This window comes from Zootoca vivipara, chromosome Z1 (assembly GCF_965207765.1).
Source record: "Zootoca vivipara chromosome Z1, rZooViv2.hap1.1, whole genome shotgun sequence".
NCBI lineage: Eukaryota > Metazoa > Chordata > Lepidosauria > Squamata > Lacertidae > Zootoca > Zootoca vivipara.
In genome coordinates this window covers 23,828,657-23,855,633 of record NC_142583.1, presented here as the reverse complement: position 1 = coordinate 23,855,633, position 26,977 = coordinate 23,828,657, and the positions used below count along the sequence as shown (strand labels likewise).

At 42.7% G+C, this 26,977-nt stretch overlaps 1 long non-coding RNA gene across 1 annotated transcript in view; it reads left to right on the top strand.

Annotated features, from left to right (window-relative positions):
- Positions 1–1,351: 1,351 nt before the first annotated feature.
- The window catches only part of LOC148687304 (uncharacterized), a 48,179-nt gene continuing 22,553 nt past the window's right edge, over positions 1,352–26,977 (top strand). Inside the window, exon 1 of the long non-coding RNA XR_015947444.1 lies at positions 1,352–1,697. This is a non-coding gene — a long non-coding RNA (uncharacterized LOC148687304). The remainder of the gene's footprint in view (positions 1,698–26,977) is intronic.

Genomic DNA, 26,977 nt, shown 5'->3' with positions numbered 1-26,977 from the left:
AGGGATGACTATGACCGCAAATTGCATCCGATTTGGGTATAAAATGAGAATGTTATAGATGTTCCCATTAGAAGTTTCTTTTTAAGGTGCCTTGCACAAAAGAACCTGCATTTGGCAGGCTTAATCCACCCTGGAATGGTTGATATTCCTGGAAATTTCACCCACTTCTATTAAAAATTCAAAAAAGTTACAGCTTTTTTAGTTTCCATACTGAATGCAGGGAAAAGAGAATTTAGTTTGTAACAGATCTAATTCACTCTCAAATAACAAGCTGAAGTGGAAGGACATAGGATGTCCCTGAAACCTTTTTAAGGCTGCTCCCCAAAGCTGTGGATACAGATAGAAATTAAACCACCCTCCTAGTTTCTGGTGCTTATACTTTTATTATAATTTGGAAAAAAGGGAGACAAAGATGATTAACAAATATCTTTTTCATAGCTCCCTTCTGCAGTTGTAGAGTGGTTCTGAGGCAACTAGTTGGAGAAGCACGTCCACATACTGTGCATCTATATGTAGGATGTAGTATAAAATATCTGGCCAGATTTGGTACCAGAGGATTCAAACTCTATTCACACTTGGGAGTTATACACCTGGGAGTAGAGAAACTTCCAACTCTGCTGTACTGAACTTGTCGATTCAGGGATTAGAAGAGAAATAAAAAGGAAAAAAGCACAAGCAACTGCTTTGAAACTACACTCTGAAAAGAAATAGTAACTGTTCAGTAAATATCCCGTTAAGGTCTTGAACCTTTGAGCACTCATGAGCATCTTTAATTACAGTAAATTTATCTCAGGGCCTAGCATGCTGCTGAAAGGAGTGAGACTTCACTGGGCACAAATCTGCTGACTTAACTTAAGTCAATGTTATGAGTATCTCAGGAACTGAGCAGAAGAGGAATTAACTGCGAGTGCACATGCTTTTTGGTACAGTTGGAAAAAGAAGCAGGATAAGAATCTGTTTTTTTGTTTTGTTTTAAAATAGTCAACTTCACTCTAAGTAGGCCACATAGAAGCCAACTCCTAGAGGCTGCAGGGGCTTCAGCCCCTCCAATAAAATATTGGAGGGGACTGCCCCCCCCCAAGTTGATGGGCATTGCCATTCAAATGGTGTGCATGCACCTTGTCATGTGATCAATTAAGTTGGCACCCCTGAGAGGTCAGATACAAACAGTTGATATCAAGCTTGTTAAGGAAACAGCACTGGCAAGATAAACTTTTCCAAGAGGACTGTGAGGAGTAACAGGTAACCAAGGGGTTAAACTGTGTACTGTGTGCCACCTGACCACTGAGGAAGATATCATGTTACAGAATATACTGGAAGCATTTCTTTGTGTAACAGTTGGTTTCGATTCTGCCTGGGAGACAGAAGCAAGATGTCTGCGATCTCGCCAGGGCGTTTGTTATTTTCTCTGTAAATTAACTTCAGTAGTTAGAAGAACTTGGACTTTGTGTGTTCTTAAAAGGCTTTTTATCCGAAGGCTATACAAGCTACCGCTGTGCGTGAAAGAAAGAGAAAGAACTCTGCATCCTCACTGCCCAGCCCGGGTCGAAGCAGCTAGGCGGCGTGCTTAGCTCCTATTGAGTCGTAAATCGCTCAGTAGGGCAATATAACTGTCAGGAGGACTCCAAGCAAGATAGCTTTGTGTGTTTATGTATGTCTGTGTTCCCCATCAATATGAAACGATAATTTATTTACAGGTAGGTAGCCATGTTGGTGCGAAACAAAATAAAAAAAATTCCTTCCAGTAGCACCTTAGAGACCACCTAAGTTTGTCATTGGTATGAGCTTTCGTGTGCATGCACAATTCTTCAGATAATTTATTTGTTCTTACTGTATTATCAAATGGTGGTGGTGGTAGGGTCATAGGAGTCAGTTCCTAAAGGCTTAGGTCCCTTTGCCCCCCGCTAAAATATATGAGGGGGCCGGGCCCCACCAAAGTTAATAGACATTGCCATTCAAATGATGTCTGTTCCCCCCCACCCCAAGATTTTATTGAAGCTGCCATCCCTGGGTAGGGTTGTGTGTGCATTTTAATCAGCTTTGTAATGTTTGGAGGTGTGTTTTTGGAATAAAAATTAAAAATGTATCACTCTTCAAAATATGTAGAATGCAGTGTCGCAAAAGCTTATCTGTTTTTGAGCATTCACGTGATAGGTATGCTAATAAAATTATTAAAGAAAACCTTGAAAGAATGAGAAAGGTGAGATAGTGGATTGTTATCTAGCTGCCGCACATAGTGGAAAAGGTTTCTTAAAAAAATATATAAGCCAGACTTATTCAATGTGAGAATCACACACAGAAAATCAGATTTCAAGGAGAATTCAAAAGAGGGAGGATAAAAGACGATCAGATACCACCAAGGCTTGACAAAAGGTAGACGTTCAAAGCCCAAACTGAGGCCGTTTTAGAAGCTCTCGTAGCCTTTGTGTTTTCCTTATGTGGATAAATTAATAAACAATTTCTCCAGTAAAATGTATCATGGAGTGAAAGTCCCATCCCAAAACACAGTACCAGCAAAGATATATCCAGAAGTTTGGAAACTAGATAAAAGGCAAGCTAATTTTTATAAACAGAAAAATTGGGACTCTGCACAATAGATTCTCGGTGGGGAAAAGAAGGTTTAAAGACGTCTAGCCTGATGCATAACCAAAGCGGTTGCTGTAAAATTAAGCAATTCTGTGGTGTGACAGACAGTAGCTTCTCTCCCACCACTCACATCATTGTAGCTTACCTGGACAGGGCTGGTGCTGGAGCAGGGGAATGGCAAAGTTTGGAGTGGCATGGGTGCCCCAGAAGGAATGTCAAATTGGTCCCACCAGTGTATGTGTGCAGCCTGATCATTGCCCCACTTCCAGACCCATCCAGGTCAACAGCAGTCATACCAGTGTCTGGAGGGTGGCTTCATGGCTCCACCCCACAATATCAGCTGCTACCACCATCAACAGATCCCATGCATTGGATATAGTTTCTGCTGCTGTGACTAACATAGCTAATGTATTTCTGTTCCGACAACAACGTTTCTGGAAATATGTCTGGAATTGGCTTGGCGGCTGCTGCTATTGTCTCTACATAATCTTCTAGTTGAGAAAAGAGAGAGTTTTCATTCACTTTTTTCCAGTACCTTTGGAGATGGATACATGATAGGATAATGTGCCTATTAGAACTACGGTATGCTCTTTTGCTCCACTGGTATTTTTGGGTCTGTCTTTTCCTGCTCAGGGTGTAAGCAGTGATTCAGGGGTGCTGATATGCTGTTGATAAGTAGAGTCCAATCATCCCTCACAAAAGCTTCTTACCTTATTAATGTCATATTATCATCAGCTGCTCATGTACCTCTCATCACCTTTAGGCAAGAGAGGCGTACATGCGGAAATTTATTACTCTCCTGCTTGCAAAGTTGGTTCCACTTGGATTCCATCTGATCAATTCATTTCCTCATAGTTATTTTAATCCGCCTAGTATTGCAGCTGCCAGGGAACTGGCTTCATGTTAAATACCTGTGGGCTATACATTCTTCATAAGGCAAGTCGCTTTATCACCTAAAGTGCTTCTCATATCCTCATTTATAAACAGTGCAAAGCCAGCAAGCTCAGGCTCACACCGTGCTCTTTCTGAGCTCATCATCTCACTAACTCCTTTTGGCCATGAATGACCCGAACCTTTTTGTGAGTCAGCCGCAGGCAATAGCAGCCTGAGTATGCGAAAGCCTTCTCTATTGTTCTCTCTGTCAATTTACAGGTTGAGACTGTCAGTAACAGCAGAAGTCACCGGGTGTTGAATCTGACCTTGAATATATTGATATCCAGAGCCAGTGTGGTGTAGTGGTTAAGAGCGGTAGACTTGTAATCTGGGGAACCGGGTTTGTGTCCCCGCTCCTCCACATGCAGCTGCTGGGTGACCTTGGGCTAGTCACACTTCTCTGAAGTCTCTCAGCCCCACCCACCTCACAGGGTGTCTGTTGTGGGGGAGGAGGGGAAAGGAGATTGTGAGCCGCTTTGAGACTCCTTTGGGTAGTGATAAAGCGGGATATCAAATCCAAACTCTTCTTCTTCTTCTTCCATGACTTTAAAAGTATCATGTGGAAATATTCTTTATCTGGTATGATGAAAAATTGGCAAGTAAGCCTTTTAGAAAACAGGTGTGCAATATATATATTTTAATTGGGTAGAAAGGGCTGTTCCATGCATCTGCTTTCAAATATAAGCTGCAACAAATTTCAAAATATGTAATTATTAAAATATGCAGTCAACAATATGTACACACATATACACACATGCATCTCATAAAATCATCTAAAATCTAAATAATTCAAGTCAATAAAACATGTGCATTCACAATGCTTTCTCTAGCACTAGACTTTGGTAAAACCAAAGGTTGTTACTTTATAGCTGAGCTTGTTGTTGTTATATTACTCCAATAATATTATTTCATTATGCATGCAAAAAGAGAGAGAGGATCATGTGCCTCTATGTGTAAAGGGGAGCATTTTAATTCTAAAACAAACAAAGCATCCCCGATGCTAAACATTTTTAACAATCACTCTTTACTATCTATGTTCACAAGCAAAGTTCCACTCGTATGACTGTGTTCCCTTGCATCCAGTCTTATGTACTGGAATATAGGGAGACAATGCATATATTCACATGATTTCCTCACTGGAACTGTTGACTGTAAATACGAAGAAGGAACTGAGAAATCCTTAATCTAGGCCAGTGATGGCGAACCTATGACACGCGTGTCAGACATGACACGCAGAGCCCTCACTGCTGGCATGCGCCCCATCGGCCCATTCGCGCTGCTGTTGTTGTTTTTCCCCCCCATTTGTTCTCCCGCTCCTCCTGCAGCTCCTCCTACAGCTTGTCTCCGCTACAGCTTGTTAAAACCCGGATCCTTTTTGTTGTTGTTGTTGCTGCTGGTAGCCAGAGATTGGTTTTTAACCCTTTCTGTGCTGTTTTTCTGGCGCTTTGGCAGACTATGATTGGGTGTAACAGTGTTCGTTTTTTAACCCGTTCTGTGCTGGGGTTTTTTGCACTTTGGCAGACTATGTCGGTGCTGCGTGTTAGTTCCAGTGAAGGTATTATTCGTCATTTATTTCTGTTCTCTTCCCCCCCCCCCAAAAGCGCAGCAGCTTTGGGGCATCCCCCCCAAACACAAAGCAACTTTTGCACACACACCCCAAAAAACCTCCAAAACTTTGGCCAGCAGCTCCCCCTAAAAAGCTCAACAACTTTGGGCACTTTGTGATAAATAAGGGGTTTGGGGTTTGGTTTGGTTAAATAATTAGTTTTTGGTTTATTAAATACAGTTATATATTATGATTATACATTTTTGTTATTTAAACTATAAATATCGCGAAATTATGGTTTTTTTCTCGAAGTGACACACCACCCGAGTTATGCTCGGTTTTTTGGCTAATTTTGACACACCAAGCTCAAAAGGTTGCCCATCACTGATCTAGGCACATTACTCGCTACACTAATATAAACAAACAACAGCAACAGAAAGCAAAGAGGTTGAAGTTCTTGCACTTTCAGTTCCTAGTTTTATTTGAGACCTATTTCTAAGAAAGAGGTTCTGAAGAGGCAAGACTATTCCTGGACAGTTCCACGTCATCAGACTGTCAGACACGATTCCTCTGTACAAAAGGGGGGGGGACTCCTTAAAAAAAAATTAGCCCCTAGATTTCCCTTGAGCTCTAGCTTTTCCCTATACCAGCTAGTTTCCTGCTTGCAGGGAATTATTTTGAACAGAGGAGAGTTCATTCATGCAAATCCATACTGGTAGTCTGAAATGGTAGACCAAATACAGGTTGAGCACATTTTTTTCTGTTTGTGGTCAGGTCTCAAATTTCCTTTTTTCAGGTCCCTTGGGCCCATTGCTCGCCTTCATAATTCACTATTCCATTAATCTTGCCCTACCTATTTGCATCAATGCCATAACCAAGTTCCTGCTCCGCTGGAAAATTCTAGGAAATGTATAAAGTTATACAGTACCCCTTTGGCAATTTTGGAGTCTGGTTTAATGCTCTGGGCTTGGCAACCTGGGATGAACACAAGCAGGGCCTGCAACAAAACATTGCAGTCCAGAGTGCTCCTGTTTACTGTTCCTGTCAGTCAGCTGTTCCCTTCTCTATGACACTCCATTCCATTCCTCTTCCTACACAGTTCCTGTCCTCCCCCTGCCTTGCCATCCATGTAGACAGTCAGCAGTCATAGTCACTTTAGAAGCTCAGTTCTCATTAGGTTATTTTGAGGGTTCTCTTCCATTCTAAAGTCTGCTGAAACCCGCCTTTGTGTGGCGTCATTTTGGCTTCATAAGCAATAGTTCAAGCCGCCCTAACACCAGAAGTGGAACAAATGATATATTGGTTCCTAAGTATGTTAAAGGTAAAGGGACCCCTGACCATTAGGTCCAGTCGTGACCGACTCTGGGGTTGCGCACTCATCTCGCATTATTGGCCGAGGGAGCCGGCGTATAGCTTCCAGGTCATGTGGCCAGCATGACAAAGCCGCTTCTGGCAAACCAGAGCAGCACATGGAAACGCCGTTTACCTTCCCGCTATAGCGGTTCCTATTTATCTACTTGCATTTTGACGTGCTTTCGAACTGCTAGGTTGGCAGGAGCTGGGACCAAGCAACAGGAGCTCACCCCGTCACAGGGATTCGAACCGCCGACCTTCTGATCAGCAAGCCCTAGGCTCAGTGGTTTAACCACAGCGCCACCTGGGTCCCTCTTAAGTATGTTAGGCACATATAATTATACCCTGTTCCTTAAATCTTGTGTGTTGAAGTGTGTACTATTATGTGTAATTGTTAATTTGCACTTTTCAGAAGCCAGTAGCTCTGCCTCGTGTCTAAATTACACTGTTGAATAGTAGCACAGGTTGCTCTCATGTTGGGTCTAATTACATTAACTATTCAAATAGTCATTGAGTAGAACTCATTTAATAAGGGAAAGGACTGGTGTCAAAGCTGTTTGCGCTCTTTCTCCAAACATTAGAAAAAGCAGCGGCCCTTCTGTTCTGCAAAAGGGAGATGAAATCAAGTTGTATGAATATATGTACTGCAGTGGCTTTCTACACACAAAGAAGAAGACGTTGTTTTTGTCCAGAAACTGTTAAAGTTTACGGAGCAATGCTGCGAAAGCCATGACCTTTCTTCAAATGTGCCACTGATTATTTTAGGGCTGAGCTGAAACTATTCACACTTTTCTTCCAATTTTTCACACACACACAAACATATATACAAAATTGTATATGTTTTTATTTATTTATTTTCCCCCAACCTGATCCCTGAAGGGTTGATCTAGTTAGATTGCTGAAGGACAAATTCTTCCTTTTAGTTTTATTTAAAAGGGGTCAGATACACTGACGGCCGGCATTTCTTCATGCTTTTTGATGGGCAGCTGTCACACCCCACAAGGTAAGGACAAAATGGCTCCCAAAGTAGCAAGGAAGCCCCATCCCCATTGTAAAGGAAGCCCCATCATTGTAAATCTACATTTTCAAAAACCTATATCTGTACCTCATTACAAATTTCCACTACGTTTTTTAATAAAATAATCTTCCAATTCAAATCACAAACCATTTGGATACATTTATAATATTAAGTCGGAAGTTAAATTACTCTCCGATCTAAAAAACAAATTTTAGGCAGAGTCACAAAGGATTGGGTTTGTTAGATTAGCAATGACCAAGCTAAAGTATCCTAACAAGATACTTTACTTGCGTGTAGGAATGAAACCAAAGAGATTCTTCCAAATGAAATGAAACCAAAGAGATTCTGGCTGGGGAAACCCAGCCAGATGGGCGGGGTATAAATAATAAATTATTATTATTATTATTATTCAATTCCTGCGGACATAGTAAATATTCAATTCTTCATTCTGTCATTGGGGGCTTTCATGATGAGTCACTATGTAGGTTGCTGAGATTAGGCAGGGGAAAAAAAATATTTAGAATGTCTACATTGAAAGTGCTGAATAAACATTTGCTGATTAATTAACACCCTTCAACACTCCTGGGAGGTGAATAAGTGAAACCCAAGAGAAAGTGTCATCACTATTTAGTCCATCTGGTTTTATTTTGCTCTTTTATTTGCTGCACAGATGCTTTCAGGACACAAGAGCTCACATGCTGTAGTGTAGACTCACATCAGTAGTTGGTGGCAAGGGAACTGCCACTTGTGGTCCCTGCAGAAACACACCAGCATCTTAATTCCATCTCTAATTGGGAACAGCAGCAGCATATGTTTTAAACACAGCAAGTCTCAGGCTGAATGTTTCCATTTCTATTCCAGGGGTTGGATGGGATGGGAACGTAGCTCAGAGGGCTAGTGCGTGTGCTTTTCCAGGCTGAAGGCTCTGTGTGAAATTCTTGAAAGCCACTGCCAGTTAATGCAAATGGCACTTCCGTTACAACCAACAGGGAAACGTATGGGATAGGTAGTAGTGGTGGCATCATCAGTCTTTGGTCTTAGGGGTTGACAACATTGTACCAATGGGCCCCTTTGCTGCTCTTTCATGCAGAGCTCAGTGGGTTCTGCATTTCTGCTCTGCCTGACATTTGTCACTTGCAAATGCATGGCCTCTCCAACTGACAAGCAGGATGACTTGATTCTCAGTATCTGCAGCTCTAGTAACACACTGGCTTAGCGGGATTTTTCTTTCCCTGTGTTTTATCTCTTTTTTAAACTCTGCAGCCTGATTTGATCAATGTTAGAATTTGATTTAGGGATGCCTTCCTTTCTGTCACCCTGAAGTCCTGCAAAAAGTCCGGCTCAGTCCTGCAAAAGGATCGATGTTTTGTGCGTCTTCCATGCTTTGAGCCAGGCCTCAGCTCTGCTTGCAGGAAGGACTCCTGTTACAGCCTCACATCTCTAATTAGGCTGATCCTGCGAGAATCCCCTAGCTAAAGTATGTTATCATGGGCAAATTACTGAACCTTCCTTTGGGCTTTAGAGGCCATGGTAGGGTTGCGATATTTTGAAGAGTGAAAATCCAGACACAAAGGTTGTTGAGCTATTTTGGGCAAAGTTATTGAGCTTTTTTTCATTTTTGCCAAGGTTATTGAGCTTTCTTTAGTTTTTTAGTTTTGTTGAGTAGTTTTTAGGCTATGACATGGTTTGCCAGACGTCCATATTTTCCCAGACATTCAAGCGATTTCCGCCTGGACATTGTTTCCGATGGCTGAATCCCAGCAATGTCCGGGAAATTCTGGACGTATGGCAACACTAGCCTATGGCAACTGTTGTAGAATGGTGGTTATCTGCACTGGGTTAGCAGATCCATAAAAGCTCTTCAATGTAATTCTATCTATTCCTATGCTGATTTTTTTTTTCTTTTTAGATAAGTGGAAATGCATATCTGGATAGCGTTCTTTATATATTGCAATATACACGTTTACTGGCATTCCTTTTGGGTATTTGCTATGCTTTTGTTTTGTCACCAGGGAGCACTGGCATTCATTGCTTGTGACATCATTCAATAACAGCAACTTAGTGAATTATAAGAGGGATTCGTTTGCACAGCCCAGCTGATTGCCTCAAAGCCAAGAACAACTATAAGCCATTTAGGTCAGAAAGCTAGGTTGATAAAAAATGTATAATGTTACATGTGGATTTTGACCTAGTTAAAGAGAGAGTGCAAGGACTACACAAGAATGTGGGCTTTTGAATTCAGTCACATGGAAAGAAACAGAGGACATGTTTCAGAATGGAAGCATATTGAAAGGACCTTAGACTTGTAATGAAAATTCATTGCAATGCAAAGTACATGCCCTGTCCTTTTCCCCTCTTTACTCATCCTACTGACGACGGCCGCTGCTACCACGGCGGCAGCCCTGATTTTGCTGGCTGCCATCTTCCACTCTAGAGCATCTGCTAGAGCAGCGGCGGTGGCAGCAAACCGCTCTGCCACTCTAGGATCGGGATCAGAGGATCTGGGCGCTGGAGTGGCTGCAAACCACTCCGTGGCGCACATGTGCAGCAATAACAATAATAATAGTAGTAATTTATTATTTATACCCCGCCCATCTGGCTGGGTTTCCCCAGCCACTCTGGGCAGTTTCCAACCAAATATTAAAAACATTATAGCATCAAACATTAAAAACTTCCCTAAACAGGGCCGCTTTCAGTTGTCTTCTAAAAGTAAAATATTGCTTATTGCCTTGACATCTGCTGGGAGGGCGTTCCACAGGGCGGGTGCCACTACCGAGAAGGCCCTCTGTCTAGTTCCCTATAACCTCACTTCTCGCAATGAGGGAACCACCAGAAGGCCCTCGGTGCTGGATCTCAGTGTCTGGGCTGAATGATGGGGGTGGAGATGTTCCTTCAGGTATACAGGACCGAGGCCGTTTAGGGCTTTAAAGGTCAGTACCAACAATTTGAATTGTGCTCGGAAACGTACTAGGAGCCAGTGTAGATCTCTCAGGACTGGTGTTATGTGGTCCCGGCGGCCACTCCCAGTCACTAGTCTAGCTGCCACATTCTGGATTAACTGCAGTTTCTGGGTCACCTTCAAAGGTAGCCCCACGTAGAGCTCATTGCAGTAGTCCAAGCGGGAGATAACCAGAGCATGCACCACTCTGGCAAGACAGTCTGCAGGCAGGTAGGGTCTCAGCCTGCGTACCAGATGGAGCTAGTAGACAGCCGCCCTGGACACAGAATTAACCTATGCCTCCATGGACAGCTGTGAGTCCAAAATGACTCCCAGGCTGTGCACCTGGTCCTTCAGGGGCACAATTACCCCATTCAGGACCAGGGAGTCCTCCACACCTGCCCACCTCCTTTCCCCTACAAACAGTACTTCTGTCTTGTCAGGATTCAACCCTCAATCCGTTAGCCGCCATCCATCCTCCAACCACCTCCAGGCACTCACACATGACCTTCACCGCCTTCACTGGTTCTGATTTAAAAGAGAGGTAGAGCTGGGTGTCATCTGCATACTGATGAACACCCAGCCCAAACCTCCTGATGATCTCTCCCAGCAGCTTCATATAGATATTAAAAAGCATGGGGGAGAGAACGGAACCCTGAGGCACCCCACAAGTGAGTGCCCAGGGGTCTGAACACTCATCCCCCAACACCACTTTCTGAACACGGCCCAGGAGGAAGGAGCGGAACCACTGTATGACAGTGCCGCAGACAGTCCAGAAGGATGTTATAGTCGATGGTGTCAAAGGCTGCTGAGAGATCCAGCAGAACTAGGAGCTCCGTAGTGCATGCGTCATTACGTAGCGATGTTACATCAAAACGCATGCATCACGACGGAGCGGGTTGCTGCCCCGGGTGACGGAGAGGCTCGGTATGCCGCTGGGAAGAACAGAGAACTGCAAAAACCCCATTGGTTTCCCTCAAAAGAATGTCAGTCCTAAACTTGTTTAAGGAAGAGGGGACAGAAGGGTTCTCTTGGGCATCTGGCTGGCCACTGTGAGAACAGGGTGGTGGACTAGATGAGGCGTTGGCCTTCACCAGCAGAGCTGTCCCCACCCTTAATAGAAAATATTTTGAATATTCCGCTTATAATTTCTACATACTCCAGGAAAGAATTCTGCCATATTGCAGGTCAACACAGAAACCCTAGGACACTAGGAACTACAAATCCCAGCAAACTTTGAAATGTGGAACCTATGTGATGATTGGGAGCTATCGTCCAAAAAGCATGCGGTGGGTCGACCTCATTGCTATATGCAGCCTAAGAGAAAGCATAGTTAGCTGTCATGTTGAAATACAAGAAAACGTTATGGTGAGAGGAGTAATTTCCTGTATCTGCATATAGTTACTGGACATCACAAACCTGGCCAGAAAATGAAGGCTGTAAAAGAGCACCAGGAATCTTATTATATTACCATAGCAGAGAGATTGCAGTACTTCAGAGATAATGTCAAAAGAACAGAACACTGTCTTAAGATAAACATTTGGTTTCTGGACAGATGTTGGTGTGAAGCCATGTCTCTCTCCTGCCCCCCACCCCCTTCTCTAGCTCTGATCACGAGGCATCAATTCCGTAGATGCATTTTATTATACTGTTTTGATTTCTGCTATAAATTATGGGCTATTTTCTTGCTACTGGATGTTTGTGAGCTAGCCTGCTGTTGCTCAGTGTGCTAGCATTAAACAAAAGAAAATTACTCTAATTGGTTCAAGAACAAATCCTGTGGTCTTTTTGCTGTTGGGAATATTTGGGGAGAGGTGTTTTTTTAAAAGCAGCATATCCAAGGTGTCCGCTATGGAAATCCATTCAGGCAATGGGACTTCTAGTTTCTGTTCTCCCCCTCCTGCTCTCAGTGTGCCCCCCCAAAAAAAATCTTCTTGAGGGTGTCCCTGAACCCTCTAGAGCAGATTTTGGGCTGCACATCGTGCTGCAGTGGCGAGGAGCCCCACTGCACAAGCTGAGCCCATTCACCCTATGCTGGGCATCACCCATGTTCTTTTTATGATGGTGAGATGGAATGTTATGGTAGTATTAAATATGCTTCAGAACTATGCAGGAAGGAATCTTTATAAACAAAGGTTCTACACTAATGGAAGTAGTGAGAGTAAATTATGTGAAGGGTTTCTTGCCTGCTATGATCTCTGATCATGGTTTTGCTGGCTTTTGAAACAGTACAGAATTTTTACCAAGGAGACCACAGTGGGGCCAAAACTAGTTGTGTCATACACTCATATCACTTGGGAACTTTTTTATTTTTAATAGTTACACCCTCCCTTCCTACTGGAAGCACTTAAAACAATTTAAAAGAGCACCCCATCATCATGAAAGTAGGGTGGCATTTGTTTGTTTGTTCTTTTTTTAAAAAAACCCACAAAACTCTAAATATACCTTTGGGAAAGAATAGATTTTCTGCATCCAGTTTTGGTTCCACGTTACAATGTAGGCATCAGATACTTTCTTATAATATATCCTGATGCATAGGGTTGCCAGACTCAATAGAGGACAGGACTTCTGTGCCTTTAATTTCCCTGCTCTCTTTTGAGTCTGGAAACCTTAAATTTAATTTCCAAGCAAAGGGTCTGCTGGTTTCTCTTTAAGGTTTCCAGACTCAAAAGAGAGCAGGGCAATTAAAGGCACAGAAGTCCTGTACTCTATTGAGTCTGGCAACCCTATTGATACAGTGGGAGACAGACATGGCTTCTCCCACCTGTTTCAACTTCCATCAGCCCTAGCAAACATGGCCAACCCACCTACAACTTGAGAGCACCTCTCCGGTCATGCTCCATGACTAAAGGCAGCAGAGCAGCCACCTGCAGAATAGAGCGTGGTTCTGAGCAGATTTTCTCTGAAGAGGCAAGGCTTCGGATGTACTCCACTCTGCAGGATGCTTTAAGTCAGGGGAGAAAACCTGTATGGCCCTCAAGATGTCGTTTGGATCCAACTTGCATTGCCCCCTACCATCGGCCACCATGTTGGTAGGTGGGGAACATGGTGTGTGTGTAGCCGGAGTCTTCCTCACTATATGAGATCTATTTTATTTTTGTTGGTCAACAGCCAGGAACTACATTACAGGACGCACACACACACATACAACCCCCCCCCCAAATACACCACAATTGATGTAATCCTGGCCCATCACTAAAACACACACACACACACAACTTTGTTCTCTATGTCTGTTGCACAATGGGAGGGTGATTGTGGTCCAGCTAATAGAGTCTTGGGATTCTGCCATCTTTATTCAAGTTTCATGCTTCATTTCAGTAGGAAGCCTGCAAGACTCTGGGTTTTAAGAAGTCAGCTATAAAAGGTATGAGTAGAATATGCTCAAAGAAATGAACTATTTTCGGTGTGAGAGACTTTTTCATTATGAAGAAGAGAACTGATTATTTTTTCATGGAAGCAATTGGTATTACATCACAGGGGAAATGTTGCTGGAGTTCTTGGGTCTGAGAGTTGCCTTTTCTGTGAACATTTTTCTACCGCTATCACTATTTTTTTCTGAGTAAGTCGCCCCCCCCCCCCAGTTTCCTTTCAAAGACTGAAAACCACAGCTGCACTGGAATGTCTATGAATAATTCCTCTAGGCTGATTGAAGAGAGTTTTGCTTCCTTCAGAATTTCTCAGGTGTTTTCCCTGAGTGGAAGCCTATGATTTTGTTTTTAGTTTTGTTCTAGCCTGATTCACTGAAACTAGGAGCTGGTTGTGTTCTAAAGTCATAAATAGGATGAAAGCTACTATATACAAGTTTTAAATGAATAAATACATATTTTTTAAAAGAGATGTCCACACTTCACTGACACATACTAAGTTTGCGAGAATGTACAATTTGTGAGAATTTCTCCCATTGACTGCTCTCTGCTTCCATGCCTAAAGGTAGCAAAATCAAATGGGTAATCTCCCAAGCCCTAAAGATTTGAGGAAAGTGTGCTTTTAATTGTTGGGTTTGAAAAAATGACTAGTTATAAAAATGTCTTCCTTCCTTTACCATCATCTGCTACAGATGTGCATGGGCCTCTAGTTTTGCTTTGTATCTGTGGTTTTTTTTTAAAATACAATCTGTTTCTGTGTCAATCTCTGTTCTGTCCACTTCAATATGTAATTCAGTTTTCAGTCATTCTGTACAAAATGTAGCTTGGTATTCACCATCCATTATTATAGAGGCCCAGAGGAGACCCACTGCAAACCCTTTTCTGGCTGAGCTCTGCCCTGGGGCAGATCTACATTAATGGTTTTTGACATTAAGGAAGAGTTTTGATAACCATATGAACACATGGCATCCAACTTTTCACATTCATAGCGCATTATTAAAATGTGACACCAGAGGGCGCTGCAGAGCAACCAGCAATTGGCAGCAGCGAAACAGCATTTTTGCAAGGTAAGAAACAGTTCATTTTACATGTATGCCCTGTGACATTTTAGAACGATTTATCTAATATCATTCTAATAACATAAAACAAGTCAGTGTAGGTCCATCCCTGTACTGTCAACAGAGACGACATCAGTGGTAGCTTCTACTGTTTGGCGGCAACTGTTAAGCGATGCACACTAGCAAAACCTCACCCCACAGTAGTACCTCAGGTTACAAACACCTCAGGTTACAGACTGCGCTAACCCGGAAGTAGTACCTCGGGTTAAGAACTTTACCTCAGGATGAGAACAGAAATTGTGCGCTGGTAGCAGCGGGAGGCTCCATTAGCTAAAGTGGTACCTCAGGTTAAGAACGGTTTAAGGTTAAGAACGGACCTCCAGAATAAATTACGTTTGTAACCAGAGGTACCACTGCACTTAACCTCAGAGCTTTTTTTAAAGCTGGAACTCACCGGAACTCAATTCCGGCATCTCTTAGGTGGATGCCATTGCCATTCTAAGAGAAAAAGGGAGGTGTTTGTGGTGAGTTCCGTCACCTCTTTTTCTATAAAAGGAGCATTGCTTAGTCTGCAGTTTATTATTTAATCTGTCTTTAGATGCAATCCCATACCCATTTACATGGGAGTAAACTTCTCCCAATGGGAGTTACATCAGTCTAAACAGGTATACTATACACGGCGTGGGATTGTGTTGTGTGACTGAATACTGTCAACCATGATTTGCTTCCTCCTTCCTTCCAAGGAATTAATTACCCGAGGATAAATATTATCAAAATCCTGGTGTAAAATAGTGCTCTTCTAAAAAGGTTTTGGTCAATATTTGCTCTGCAGAAGAGTGCTTACTGCAGCATGAAGTAAATAAGGTGAGGAGATTCTTCCAGGGCCCTCTAACAAGGCCCAAAGGCTCATGATACCCTGATGACTCTCGGCTGCGTCAGCCGGCTCAGCGCCTCTTTGACGAGCAAAAACTGCTAAGCACTCCCAGAATATAGTAAGTAGGGGATCAAAGCATCTCATCAGCAGAGAGAAGAAGGAGAAGGAGTGAGGTTTCAAAAATAGAACGCGGGGGAAGACAGCATGCATATCAAATCATCGCTGAACTCATTGCCAGCACGAGGCAAAAAGCAGGGTTTCCCCAGCAGAGAAAGCAAATGCATAAGAAACCAGGCTGCGAGAAAAAAAAGTTAATTTGAAAGTGTCTGCTGAAGTTTCCTGCCAGGCTTTCTCACTCTGGTTGCATCAAGGCTTACAGCAGGAGCAAGAAGCCTTTATCAAGAGTATGGAAGGGGGTGTGGCCACCCCGTAAAAGCTACAGTTACAGCACATGCACACAGTGCACAACCCCAGCAATTAGGCTTGGGTTGGGGGAGACACAGCTTCCCATCCACTAGAGGGAGAATGATCTGCAGGAGTGGAGAGAGGACTAGCTATGGAGGCATTTGGCTTGGGCTCCATATTCACATCCGGACTTATGCCCTCCTGGTCAATGGCAGAGCTTACGCTTTGCATTCTGAAGGTCTCACGGCCAGTCCTGGGCATCTCCTGTTAAATAGGTCAGGCAACAGGTGATGGGAAATACCTCTCTGTAGCCACCCTTGAGTAGAAAATACTGTTCTGGATGGAGAAATAGTTGGACATGTTATAAGGCAGCTCCCTATGGTCCTGTCTTCCCCAGTACAGGAAAGCAGAGCCTCCTTTTTTTAAAGTCAGGAGACAGCTTGCTGTTCCCAATATGAATTCGAAGCCCATCTCCAGAATTTTAACATTCCTTACTTCACCACAAGTCTCCTCCCAATTTGAAGGCAGAAGGGAGGTGTCTTGGGAGGCTGCTGTGTGAAACTTCCGCCCCTTTCTTCTGGAATGCTACAACAGAAGCAACACAGGGAGTGGAGACCCTGGGAAACCTAATTTTCCCTGGGTGCCACTACCCTTATGATATGAGGAGTCTTACACCAAGGCTCCAGTAAGATTTCCACAAACTGGTGGGAAGAGGTAGGGCTCAGGCCCAGAAGGGATATGGATTAGATAGATTGCAAGAGTTATACAGGCAGGATGGAGACAGGTACAGGCATTCCATCTTGAATTCAGTAAGAAGTAGAGAATACTTTAGAGCAGGCATCCCCAAACTTCGGCCCTCCAGATGTTTTGGGCTACAATTCCCATCATCCCTGACCACTGGTCCTGTTAGCTAGGGATCATGGGAGTTGTAGGCCAAAACATCTGGAGGGCCGCAGTTTGGGGATGCCTGCTTTAGAGCAGAGCTTTCCAAACTTTTCATGTTGGCAACACACTTTTTAGACATGCATCATTTCGTGACAAGATAATTCAGTTCTACTAGCAAATTGGAGGTTAAACTAACCCCTTTCCAGCGCATGCATGACACACCTACACACTGAAGCCGACACACTAATGCAGGCATCCCCAAACTTCGGCCCTCCAGATGTTTTGGACTACAATTCCCATCATCCCTGACCACTGGTCCTGTTAGCTAGGGATCATGGGAGTTGTAGGCCAAAACATCTGGAGGGCCGCAGTTTGGGGATGCCTCCACTAATGTGTCATGATACACCGTTTGGAAAGCCCTGCTTTGGAAGTTAGTGGCTGCTTATTTTGTAATGTATATGGGGGCAAGCTAAGCAAATATGAACTTTGGTAGCTTTGCCACCCCATGTGAATATATTCTCCTGAGTGAGCCCCATTGAAGTACTGGTTTTATTCATGCTCAGCTGCTATTCATTCCATCAAACCTTGAGCAGAAGAACTTCCTGTTGAGCTTTGTCTCTTCCTTTCCTTCGGTTGCTTCAGTATTTCCAAAATGTCTAATAGTTAAAGTACTTTTTTCTGAATTAAAACAGGAGAGCTGCTCCACCTTTAACCAAAGATGCTTGCTTTGTAAGAACCATCTTACAAAGGAGAGGAGATCAGTTACTGTGGTTTTCGCATGAGATGCACTGTTAGGCAGGGCTTTTGATTGGAAGAAGGAAGCCCAGAATCTCCATCTAGATACAGCATCTGTTTGCAGTAGTGCCACCAAACCATTGCACTCTTGGATTCACCAGCGCTAATGATTAGCTGATCATCGGAGCTCTGTGGGTTGTGTCTTTGTCAAACGTGGCTTGTGGTGGTGGTGGTGGTGGGAGATAACAATCTGTCCCACTGGATATGAACACAGCTGCTCTGAGGTATTGTGAGAAGATCAAAATGATCATTTTTTAGTCTCCTCCTGTTGCTGTTTGGCAAGATCAGGCCAAAGAACATGGGTGGGCCGGAGGGGTCAATACTGGAATGGCCGTATTGAGGTTTGGGGTTCCTAACAGCTGCCCAAAGATGTGGAGTGCTGCTGTCACCACTGGGTCTGTATCAAGGAGTGTTTAAATGCTCTGATGCACCCAATAGAGGGAAGCAGCAGTCAATTGCAAGGAGCAATCAATCAGGTAGACACAGCGGGCTGCCTTACCTGTGGATGGGTATTGACAATATATTTTGATGATTGAATTAGTTGCTTTTTTGAAGCACAGTGGTCTTACTGTGTCTTAGCACACAGTTTGGGAATTGCTTGGCCAACTCTATAGGCCCTAAACTAACTTTGCCTGTTTTGAACAGCACAAACCTACATCTTCACTTGCCCACATCTGTTCCAAAGGATTAAGGCCACATTTGTGGGAGGTTTATTTTGGCAATATTTCCATTTTGATCTACTTTTGTTTCCTCCTTGCTTTGAAGTGGCTTTGAAACACACACACACACACACACACGTGTTCTTTTCTTTCTTCCATTAATAAAAAAAGAGGCTGGCTGAATTTGCCTGGAGCACATTGAATTGTACAAAGCAGTAATGATACAACGCAAGACTGAATACCTAATAAGCTGTCTCCAGCTCAGCCCGAAGTCTCCCCTATGTACAGGAATACAGTAATTAGCACACCTCTGTAGGAACCTGATTTCCTTAAAGGCATCTGTGTCTTCAACCTTCATTGATCAGTGAAGCAGTCTTAATTATTCTTTCCCCCCTTCTTGTTTGTACGTAGCTTGCAGCTGCTGCAGCAGCCATTAAGCAAGGCAATTAACATCTTTCCTTGTTATTTAGAAACTAAAAAAAGAGAGGAGAAAATATAGATATCAGTGATTTTTCCATCACTTGTTTTCACTGAAAGCAAATCTGGCCATATGGACTTATGCTAGGGATGGGGGCAGAATTCAATTCAGTTTTGCACTTAAAGGTGAACCTACCTTAACTACACATCCTGGAGCAAGATATGAAACAAAATGCAACCATCTTTTGAAATCCACACCTTTCCAAATTTTTCAGCCAAGTAACATCTACAGAAAGGCATATACTGAAATGTGTGCAAAAATGCATATGTTGGTGAAAAACATACAAAAATGCAAAATATTAGGGGAAATGCCTGCAGAAATGTGTGTGATATGGGAAATTCATTAATGAATATTCATGAGGGCTGTGGAGAACAAAACCTAAGACTGAACAAAAAAGAAACACTGAAATTTGCCCATTCCTAATGGTGCCCTGCAATACTTACGTATTATTTATTTTATTTCATAAAATGTATGTACTGCTTGATTGTTGAAAACCTCAAAGCTACTTACAAAAAGACTAAAATGATAATATTTTATACAATAAAAGAAGCTTAAAACCACCACGCCCCACCAAAATAAATGAATAAGAATAATCTCTAAAATGATATTATTCATGCATGGGATTCAAGTTACGGTTATGAGCTCCAGGACTGGCAACACAAATAAATGGAGAAACAGAGTCAAGGGTCATTTTTTGTGTTCCTTCTAAAGCTATACACATTAACATGGCACCATGGGGGAACTGGTCTAAGCCTGACACATTTTTCTCACACCCAACAGAGGGTCAAGTATGTGGAATATTAGTGAGAAATAAGGCCCAGGCTGATGAGCCAGGCATCCGGTCCTGTTAAGATCCCTTTCTTCTGTTGTAGCATGACTCAACTTCTATGCATGTGTAAAACAAAGGCAAGGAACTGACTCTATATAAGCCTGTGTAATTTATTGACTGTTCAAACTCACCTCAATGGCTTCCCCGATGCCCGTTGCTCTTTGGCAAATAAACTTGCATCAACTATCCCCTGTGTTTTCCTAGAATGGTGGAAGAACTCAGCTAATGGTGCTTCCATGTGGCAGTTTAATGTAAACTTGGTGCTGATCATGCATGCAAAGTTTTGTGCTGTGTCCATACTTGATGTTGTCCTCATCAAAATGCTGGCATCATTGAATCTGGATTTACCATTTCTGTGAATTTCTCATCCCCCCAGATTTTACCAGATTTTTCCATGGAAATGATAAATCTGGTTAACAAGATGGTTTTTTGACAACAATAAACATGTGATAAAACAAACCAACAGATAAAACAAAGCCATCAGCTAAACTTTTGGAATCCTTAAACACCTGAGAAAACACTTTTGTCTAGCAACTGAAAGAAAAAAAATATTGGCACCAGGCAAGCATCCCTAGAGAGGTCCTCCAAAATTGGGGTGTCTCCATCCAAAAAGTTGAGGTGGAGTCAGTTAAGTACATAGTTATAAGTAATAGCAGTGCTTAATTTCCCTAACAAGTGTTCAATTTGCATTCTTCTTTCATTCAAAACTGTGACTTGAAGATAACGTCCCCCTACTCAATTTTTTTATTAAAAAACCAACTTGCAATTTATTTTCCTAGTGATTTTGCATCCATTAGGCTTCTTTGTACTGCATAATTGATGCATAAAATATGACCCCTCACATGAACATGCAGCTCACACTTACTCCCCAGGCATTTAGAGATTTAAACTTTCTCCAGCACCAGCCAGCATTATGAACCAACTCACGTCTTCCTTGAGGATAGGCTTGTATCATACTGTGACACTTGGAAGTTGTCTTCTAACTTGGTGGATTATGTGTGAAGTACAAGAAGCCCCCCACTGCATCTGTTGGGGGAAGAATGTGCTGATTGGCTACTGGATTTTAAAATCCTGTTGAAAAGGAAGCAATGCTTGATCGTCCTTCTCAAAAGAGACGGGGTTAAAGATTACAACAGAAAAGAAATATGTCTTATTGAAGAGGGGTGCAAACTTGAATAAATATTGGGGGGGAGGTAAGCCCCGCCCCTCATAATTGATCACATGACACAGTGCACACACAGCATTTGAATGACAATAATGCCCATCACCTTTGGTGGGGCCTGGACCCCTCAAATATTTTATTGTGGTGGGCAAAGGTCCTCAGCCCCTAGGAGCTGGCTCCTATGTCATCAAAACATGGCAATAAGGGCATATTTAATATAATTATAACTTTTGGTTCCATGCTAAAATATAGCCCACAGAAATGCAGCTCCCATTTCAGCATGGCTGGTGATGAACCTGTAAAGGAGTGGACCTTGGCATCTAAACTACAGTGGTGTCCTGTGTGATGCCAAAATCCGACATGCGCACCCCACCTCTCACCTACCGTTGGTATTTACTAGGGCTGTGAATGGACCTTCCAATCCACCTTGTGAACCTTGGTTCAGGGTGAGCCACCCTGTGCTGCCCTGGGGCCCATCCATTGCATCCCAGATCTGTCCCCAAAACAATTTGGAGGTGGCACTAAGGGGATATTTTGGGGGGTTCTGAACTCCGAGAACCCCCTTTAAAAGGTTGGGTGGTGCACAGCACTTCACAGGAACAGAGCCTCTCGCTTAATAGCTGTTGAGGATTCGATCTTGTGTGGTGATAGCCTCTGCTCCTTCCTTAGCAGCTTCCCTGTCACAATTCTGTGCATTTAAGCGCTGTTGTTTTTTTAAAACAGAGCTTTACACCACAACAGGCATTATATCCCCAAAGTTACCATAGCCTTGCCAGGCAATCGGGCAACTGTGGCATCTCTGTGAAGGAAAATCTTGCTTTCTAAAGTAAGGACATTAACGTAGAGTTAGCATTGCCTAATTATTTGAATCAGAGGTCGAGCTGACACTGTGAAATGCATTGCTGGCATTTCATTTTCATTTTTTTTAGCCTTTCAAGTAAAACCACTGATTGCAAGGAGGATTAATTTAATCTCCATCATTAATAAACATGCCAGACACGTCATAAAGGAACCAAATTTGGTCCAATACAATGTCTGCCTTGTGTTCTGATACAATAATTCAGAAAGGAGTACATGGGGGGTGGAAGACGACGACCAGTGAGCAATTATCTACAGTGCAGAGCCTTAATTCCTTCTTGGCATTAAAGAAACATCTATGGCTATGGTATTGTAGGGAGAAAATAATAAAGGCACTTTTCAAAGACACGTTTTCTGCATTTGACATTTGAAAATCCTTTTGAAATTCTGAGAGGCCCGCGAGTGGGATGCTCATTTGAATCCCTGACTACAACAAACATCAATGACTTTGTTTTTGCCAGCTCTTGTTTTTCCCCCACTAAATCTTCATGACCAACAGTGAGGTAAATTCCTGTCTAGTGGTCAGTAAGAAATACAGTGGATTATATAACAGTGGTCAGTGGGGTTGTTTAGCTTCCGTAGGATTTCTGAATTGGACGAAGTGGGGAAAACAATTCCCATTCAGAGGCTGAGCTCCTAGATAGAGACAGTTGTTAGCTAATCCAAGCCCAAGCAGAGATAGTCAGAAGTTACTGGTGTCAGAGTTGATTCCAAAATGATCTCCCAGACTGTCTGTCTTGGCCAATTGTCTCCTTCCAGCAGGCAGAGGAGGGATGGAGAAGATCAATGGTTATAAACACTGTAGAATCTGCCAATTCCACCTCAGAAATAATAAGCTCTCACCAGCTGCTAAGCATGGTACTATTTCTAAGATGGGCTTAAATTAGTTAATTAATTGCAAAAAGAATGCTCACTGCTCCACAGTGGAGTCTGATAGTTTTTCATATTATTTTAGACGTTTTTGGAGTTCAAGTTAGTGGCATTCTCAAAAATAAAAAAAGTTGCTAACATGGCTTCATGGGAGATTATAATGCTGATTGGTCAGGGCAACCCCTTGTGATCTGGACCCTTGTCCCTCTTGGCTGATAGAAATGAGCAGGGAGGGAATAGCTGGCTGGCCAGGGAGGTTATTAATGTCTCTCTGTGAGAGGGGGTGGCCCCTGCCTGCTTGGAGGAGACAGTGGTAAAACCACTCCTCAAATAACTCCCCCTGTATTCAGAAAATCTAAGTAATTACCTGCTAGTTGCCAATTTCCTCTCTTGAGTGGGTAATTGTAGACCAGATGCAGAAGCTCTTGGAAGAAACTGATTTTCTAGATTCACTTCAGTCAGGATTTAGGCCTGGTTTTGGCACAGAAACTACTTTGGCCACCCTGTATGATGACCTCTGTTGGGAGAGATGGGGGAAATGTGTCCTTGTTGATTCTCCTCAACTTCTCAGGGGCTTTGGGTACCATCAACCAGGGTATCCTTCTGGAGCAGCTGTCTCAGTTAGAGCTTTGCCACTCCTCCCTACTTGGATGGCTGCTTCCAGAGGGTAATGCTTGGGGTGTGCTCTTCAGCCTCATGGAGCCTTCAGTGTGGGGTTCCACGGGCTTCTGTTTTATGCCCTATGCTGTTTAACATCTATATGAAACTTCTGTGTGAGGTTATCCAGAGTTTTAGAGTATGTTGTCATCAATATGCTGCTGACACATAGCTCTAGTTCACCCCCATATCTGCAGGTGTGCAAGTGGATGTACTGTCTTGTCTTGCCTTGCCTCAGTATTGGACTGGATGAGAGCCAACAAACTAAAGCTCAGTCCAGCTTAGACTGAGGAGCTATTAGTTGGTGGTTCTCCAGATTGCATGGAAGGGAGGTGGTTTGCTCTTGATGAGGTTACACTCCCTCAGGAGTGCTTTAGAAGGAAAACAATCTGATTATTTCAAACTCTGAAATGTTGTACTGTTTCTTTCAGGATTGATAGGCTCACTCCATGGACCCTATGCCCCCCCCACATATGCCCCCCAAAAGCTGGCTAGTAATGTGCTGGACCAAACATTTTTGCAAGAATGTCAGAGGTAGGAAAATAGGTGGTCATTATGACTAGCATCCTAACACTACTGTACTAAGAAGGGGAAATGGGATAAATTGTAGTAAGGGATAAACTATTTCCCATCTGAGTTTTATATGATAATATAATGGAGATTTGTTTTGTTCACTTGAGCATTCAAGGTGGACAGTCAAAGGATTCCTGTATCGTATAAAATCTTCCCTGCTTTGCTTCCATCTGAGTGTCAGAGATAAGAAACCTAAATGTCATTTTAATCTACCTTGGGTTCATCTGTCTCTCCCTATTTTTCTTTAATATATAAAAAGTCTGTTCAGTACCAAATAAAATGTCCCAATGCAACTATTTAATTTAATTTAATTATGAAAGTGATGATAAACTACTTTCTTATACTTATCCTAATCAATGATCATCTTAGTTTGGCAAACCGATAAGCAGTATATTCCAGAAAGCCAGTATTTTCTTTGGATGTGCTGGGGAAATCTGTGAAATAACAGAAGATAAGAAAAAATGCTAAACTTTTGAGATGTCAAAAACAAAAGTAGAATGTAGCAAGTAATTGTAACCATTTCAATCCTAAAGCCTCTCCTAGAACTTAGAGCAAGGATAGTTAACATGGTCCCCCTCAGTTGTGGACTACAACTTCCATAAGCCTTAGCCAGCATGATGTGAACTGTAGTGCACCGGATTAAAATTTCAGGTTCTTATATTTGTTGTCTTAATTCCTTATAATGCGGCACTAAATCCATATAGTCTCATGGAAAGGGTGTTGGCTTGAGGAATTCCATGTGCATTTGGTATGGTTATAAATTTATATTTGTAAAATCAAATAAAAATGATTTCAGAGAGAGAGAGAGAGAGAGAGAGAGAGAGAGAGAGAGAGAGAATCATCTTCTAGCTGCGAACATGTCTTTGACTGAAGAAAGGTGGGCTAAAAAAAATCCAAGTTACTCCCATTTGGTTATGAAAATATGCACATACGGTGCAACACTTTAGGTTGGGGAAGAGTATATGTAAAGAAGGGTGGAGGCGTATTTTTCTATTTTGCAGTGACACATTCACAGCTGACAGTTTTTTCTCCCCACGGGCATCTACAGCTCGCATCTGTGTCTTCCACTCCCCAAGATATTTGTGTAAAGCCATTAGAGAATAAACACAGTGTTGGTATAGTGACATATGATGACTGTGGTATCCTTTAACTAACATGCTTCTGCTGGTTCCTGCATTTTGAAACAGGGATCTTAAGCTGGAGATGCACAAGTCCCTTGGAGTCATGAGGCTCACTTATTCCTGATCTACCTTGATGCGCAACTGAACTGCAGCGACCTCACCTCAAAATGGATATTGCGGTTTGGAAAGGTCTCAGAAAAGGGCAAGCGATATTATCAAGGGGGGTGGAGTGACACCCTTATGAAAAGAAAGGTTGCAGTATTTGGGACTTCTTGGTTTAGAGGGAAGACAAGTAAGAGGTGACACGATAGAAGTTTATAAAATTATGCATGGGGTGAAGAATGGGGATGGAGAACAGTTTTTCCTTCCTCTCTCATTACATTAGGACTTGCGGGCATCCAATGAAGCTGAGTGTTGGAGGACTGAGGACAGATAAAGTCCTTCTTATGGAACTCACGCCTAGGGGACGCAGTATTGGCCACCAACCCCTGGGTGGCCTTAAAAGAAAATTATGGAGGAGAAGGGCATCAGTGGCTACCAGCCGTGATGGCTGTGCTCTGCCTCCACAGTTGGTGGGAGGAATGCTTCTGAATACCAGTTGCTGGACACCACAGGAGGGGGTGGGGAGTTCTATTGTACCTGAATCAGGTTTCTAACAGGCATCTAGTTGGCCACTGTGAGAACAGGATGATGGATTTGATGGGCCAGTGGCATGATCCAGAAGGCTTTTCTTATATTCTTACCTGCTGTGCATACTTCAGGCAGTGTGTGTGTGTGTGTGTGTGTGTGTGTGTGTGTGGATGTGTGTGTGGATGTAGGTAAGAGGTCTAGGACATTATTCACATGGAACCATACTGCATCAAATCATTCCAGTTTCCAAAGGGGCACAAGTTGTATGTCAAATGTAGCCTTTTGACATTTTGGCATGTCACACTGAAAGTCAGAACGCAATGCCACATGCAACTGTGGGTGACAAACTTGAGATAGCTGGTTTTGTAAAGGGGGGTTGGTTACGGAGTTCTTAAGAAAGAGGTTGCTTTGGAATGGGGAAACAATATTTTGAATTTTTTTTAAAAAAATCAATAAAATTTAATTGGCAAAAATAAAATAAAATGTGGAGTGCTGTTTAACCCTTTCACTCTCCGGCACCACTTCCACTGTAAATTGTGTATTTGTCCTTCGATGCTTCAGTCATTTAGCCCTACCTATGGGCAGTGCAAGGGGGGGGGGAAATGCCCAGAGTTCAAGCTTACCTGCCTGATAGGGCTGGCAATTTATATGCACCCAAACAACTCAATTGCTTTTGCTGCATTTCATGTACTATGGCCTAGCGCTGAATTATTCATATGCCATTATTTGTGAACTGCTCCTTTTCCAGTCTGTCGGTTATTGAAGCCCAGAAGCATCAACAAACAGCCAAAGGAATAGCAATCATAGGTGAAAGGTGGTGGCTACAGAAAGAGATCTACGGTATGTCTGAAATTAAAGAAGGCCATAGGCTGTGCTTAGACTGGATTAGGATATCCAACAAGATAACTCCTAAACGGCACAGGCACCATGTGCATTATTACAAGATGCAAACTGATGGATTCAGAAGAATTTCCCCATACTAGTTTTGCATTCACAATCCCTATGTATTAAAAATCATCTTGTTTATGAGTGTAGTTAAAGGACAATAATGGGGTCATTAATCATTATTAAGTAGCAGTAAGAGTCATCAGTGCAGTCATTGTTGTCATAATAGTTCCTGTTTCTTGGTGTTCAAAGTAATTCATACAGTAACCCTGTATGAGAGATTGGTATTAGCCCTGCATTATCAATATGGAGCTTGGGATCAGAAATATTTGCTTTGACTATTCAGTGCACTCATAGTCGAGCTGAGATTCAGAGCAAGGACTTTCCAGTGAGACTATCATGTGAAGAACATAAAAAGTTGCCATAGATTATACAGTTGGATAAATAAGGATAGTGCTTTCTCAAAGAGCGTGCCCCAATTTGTGCTCACACTAAA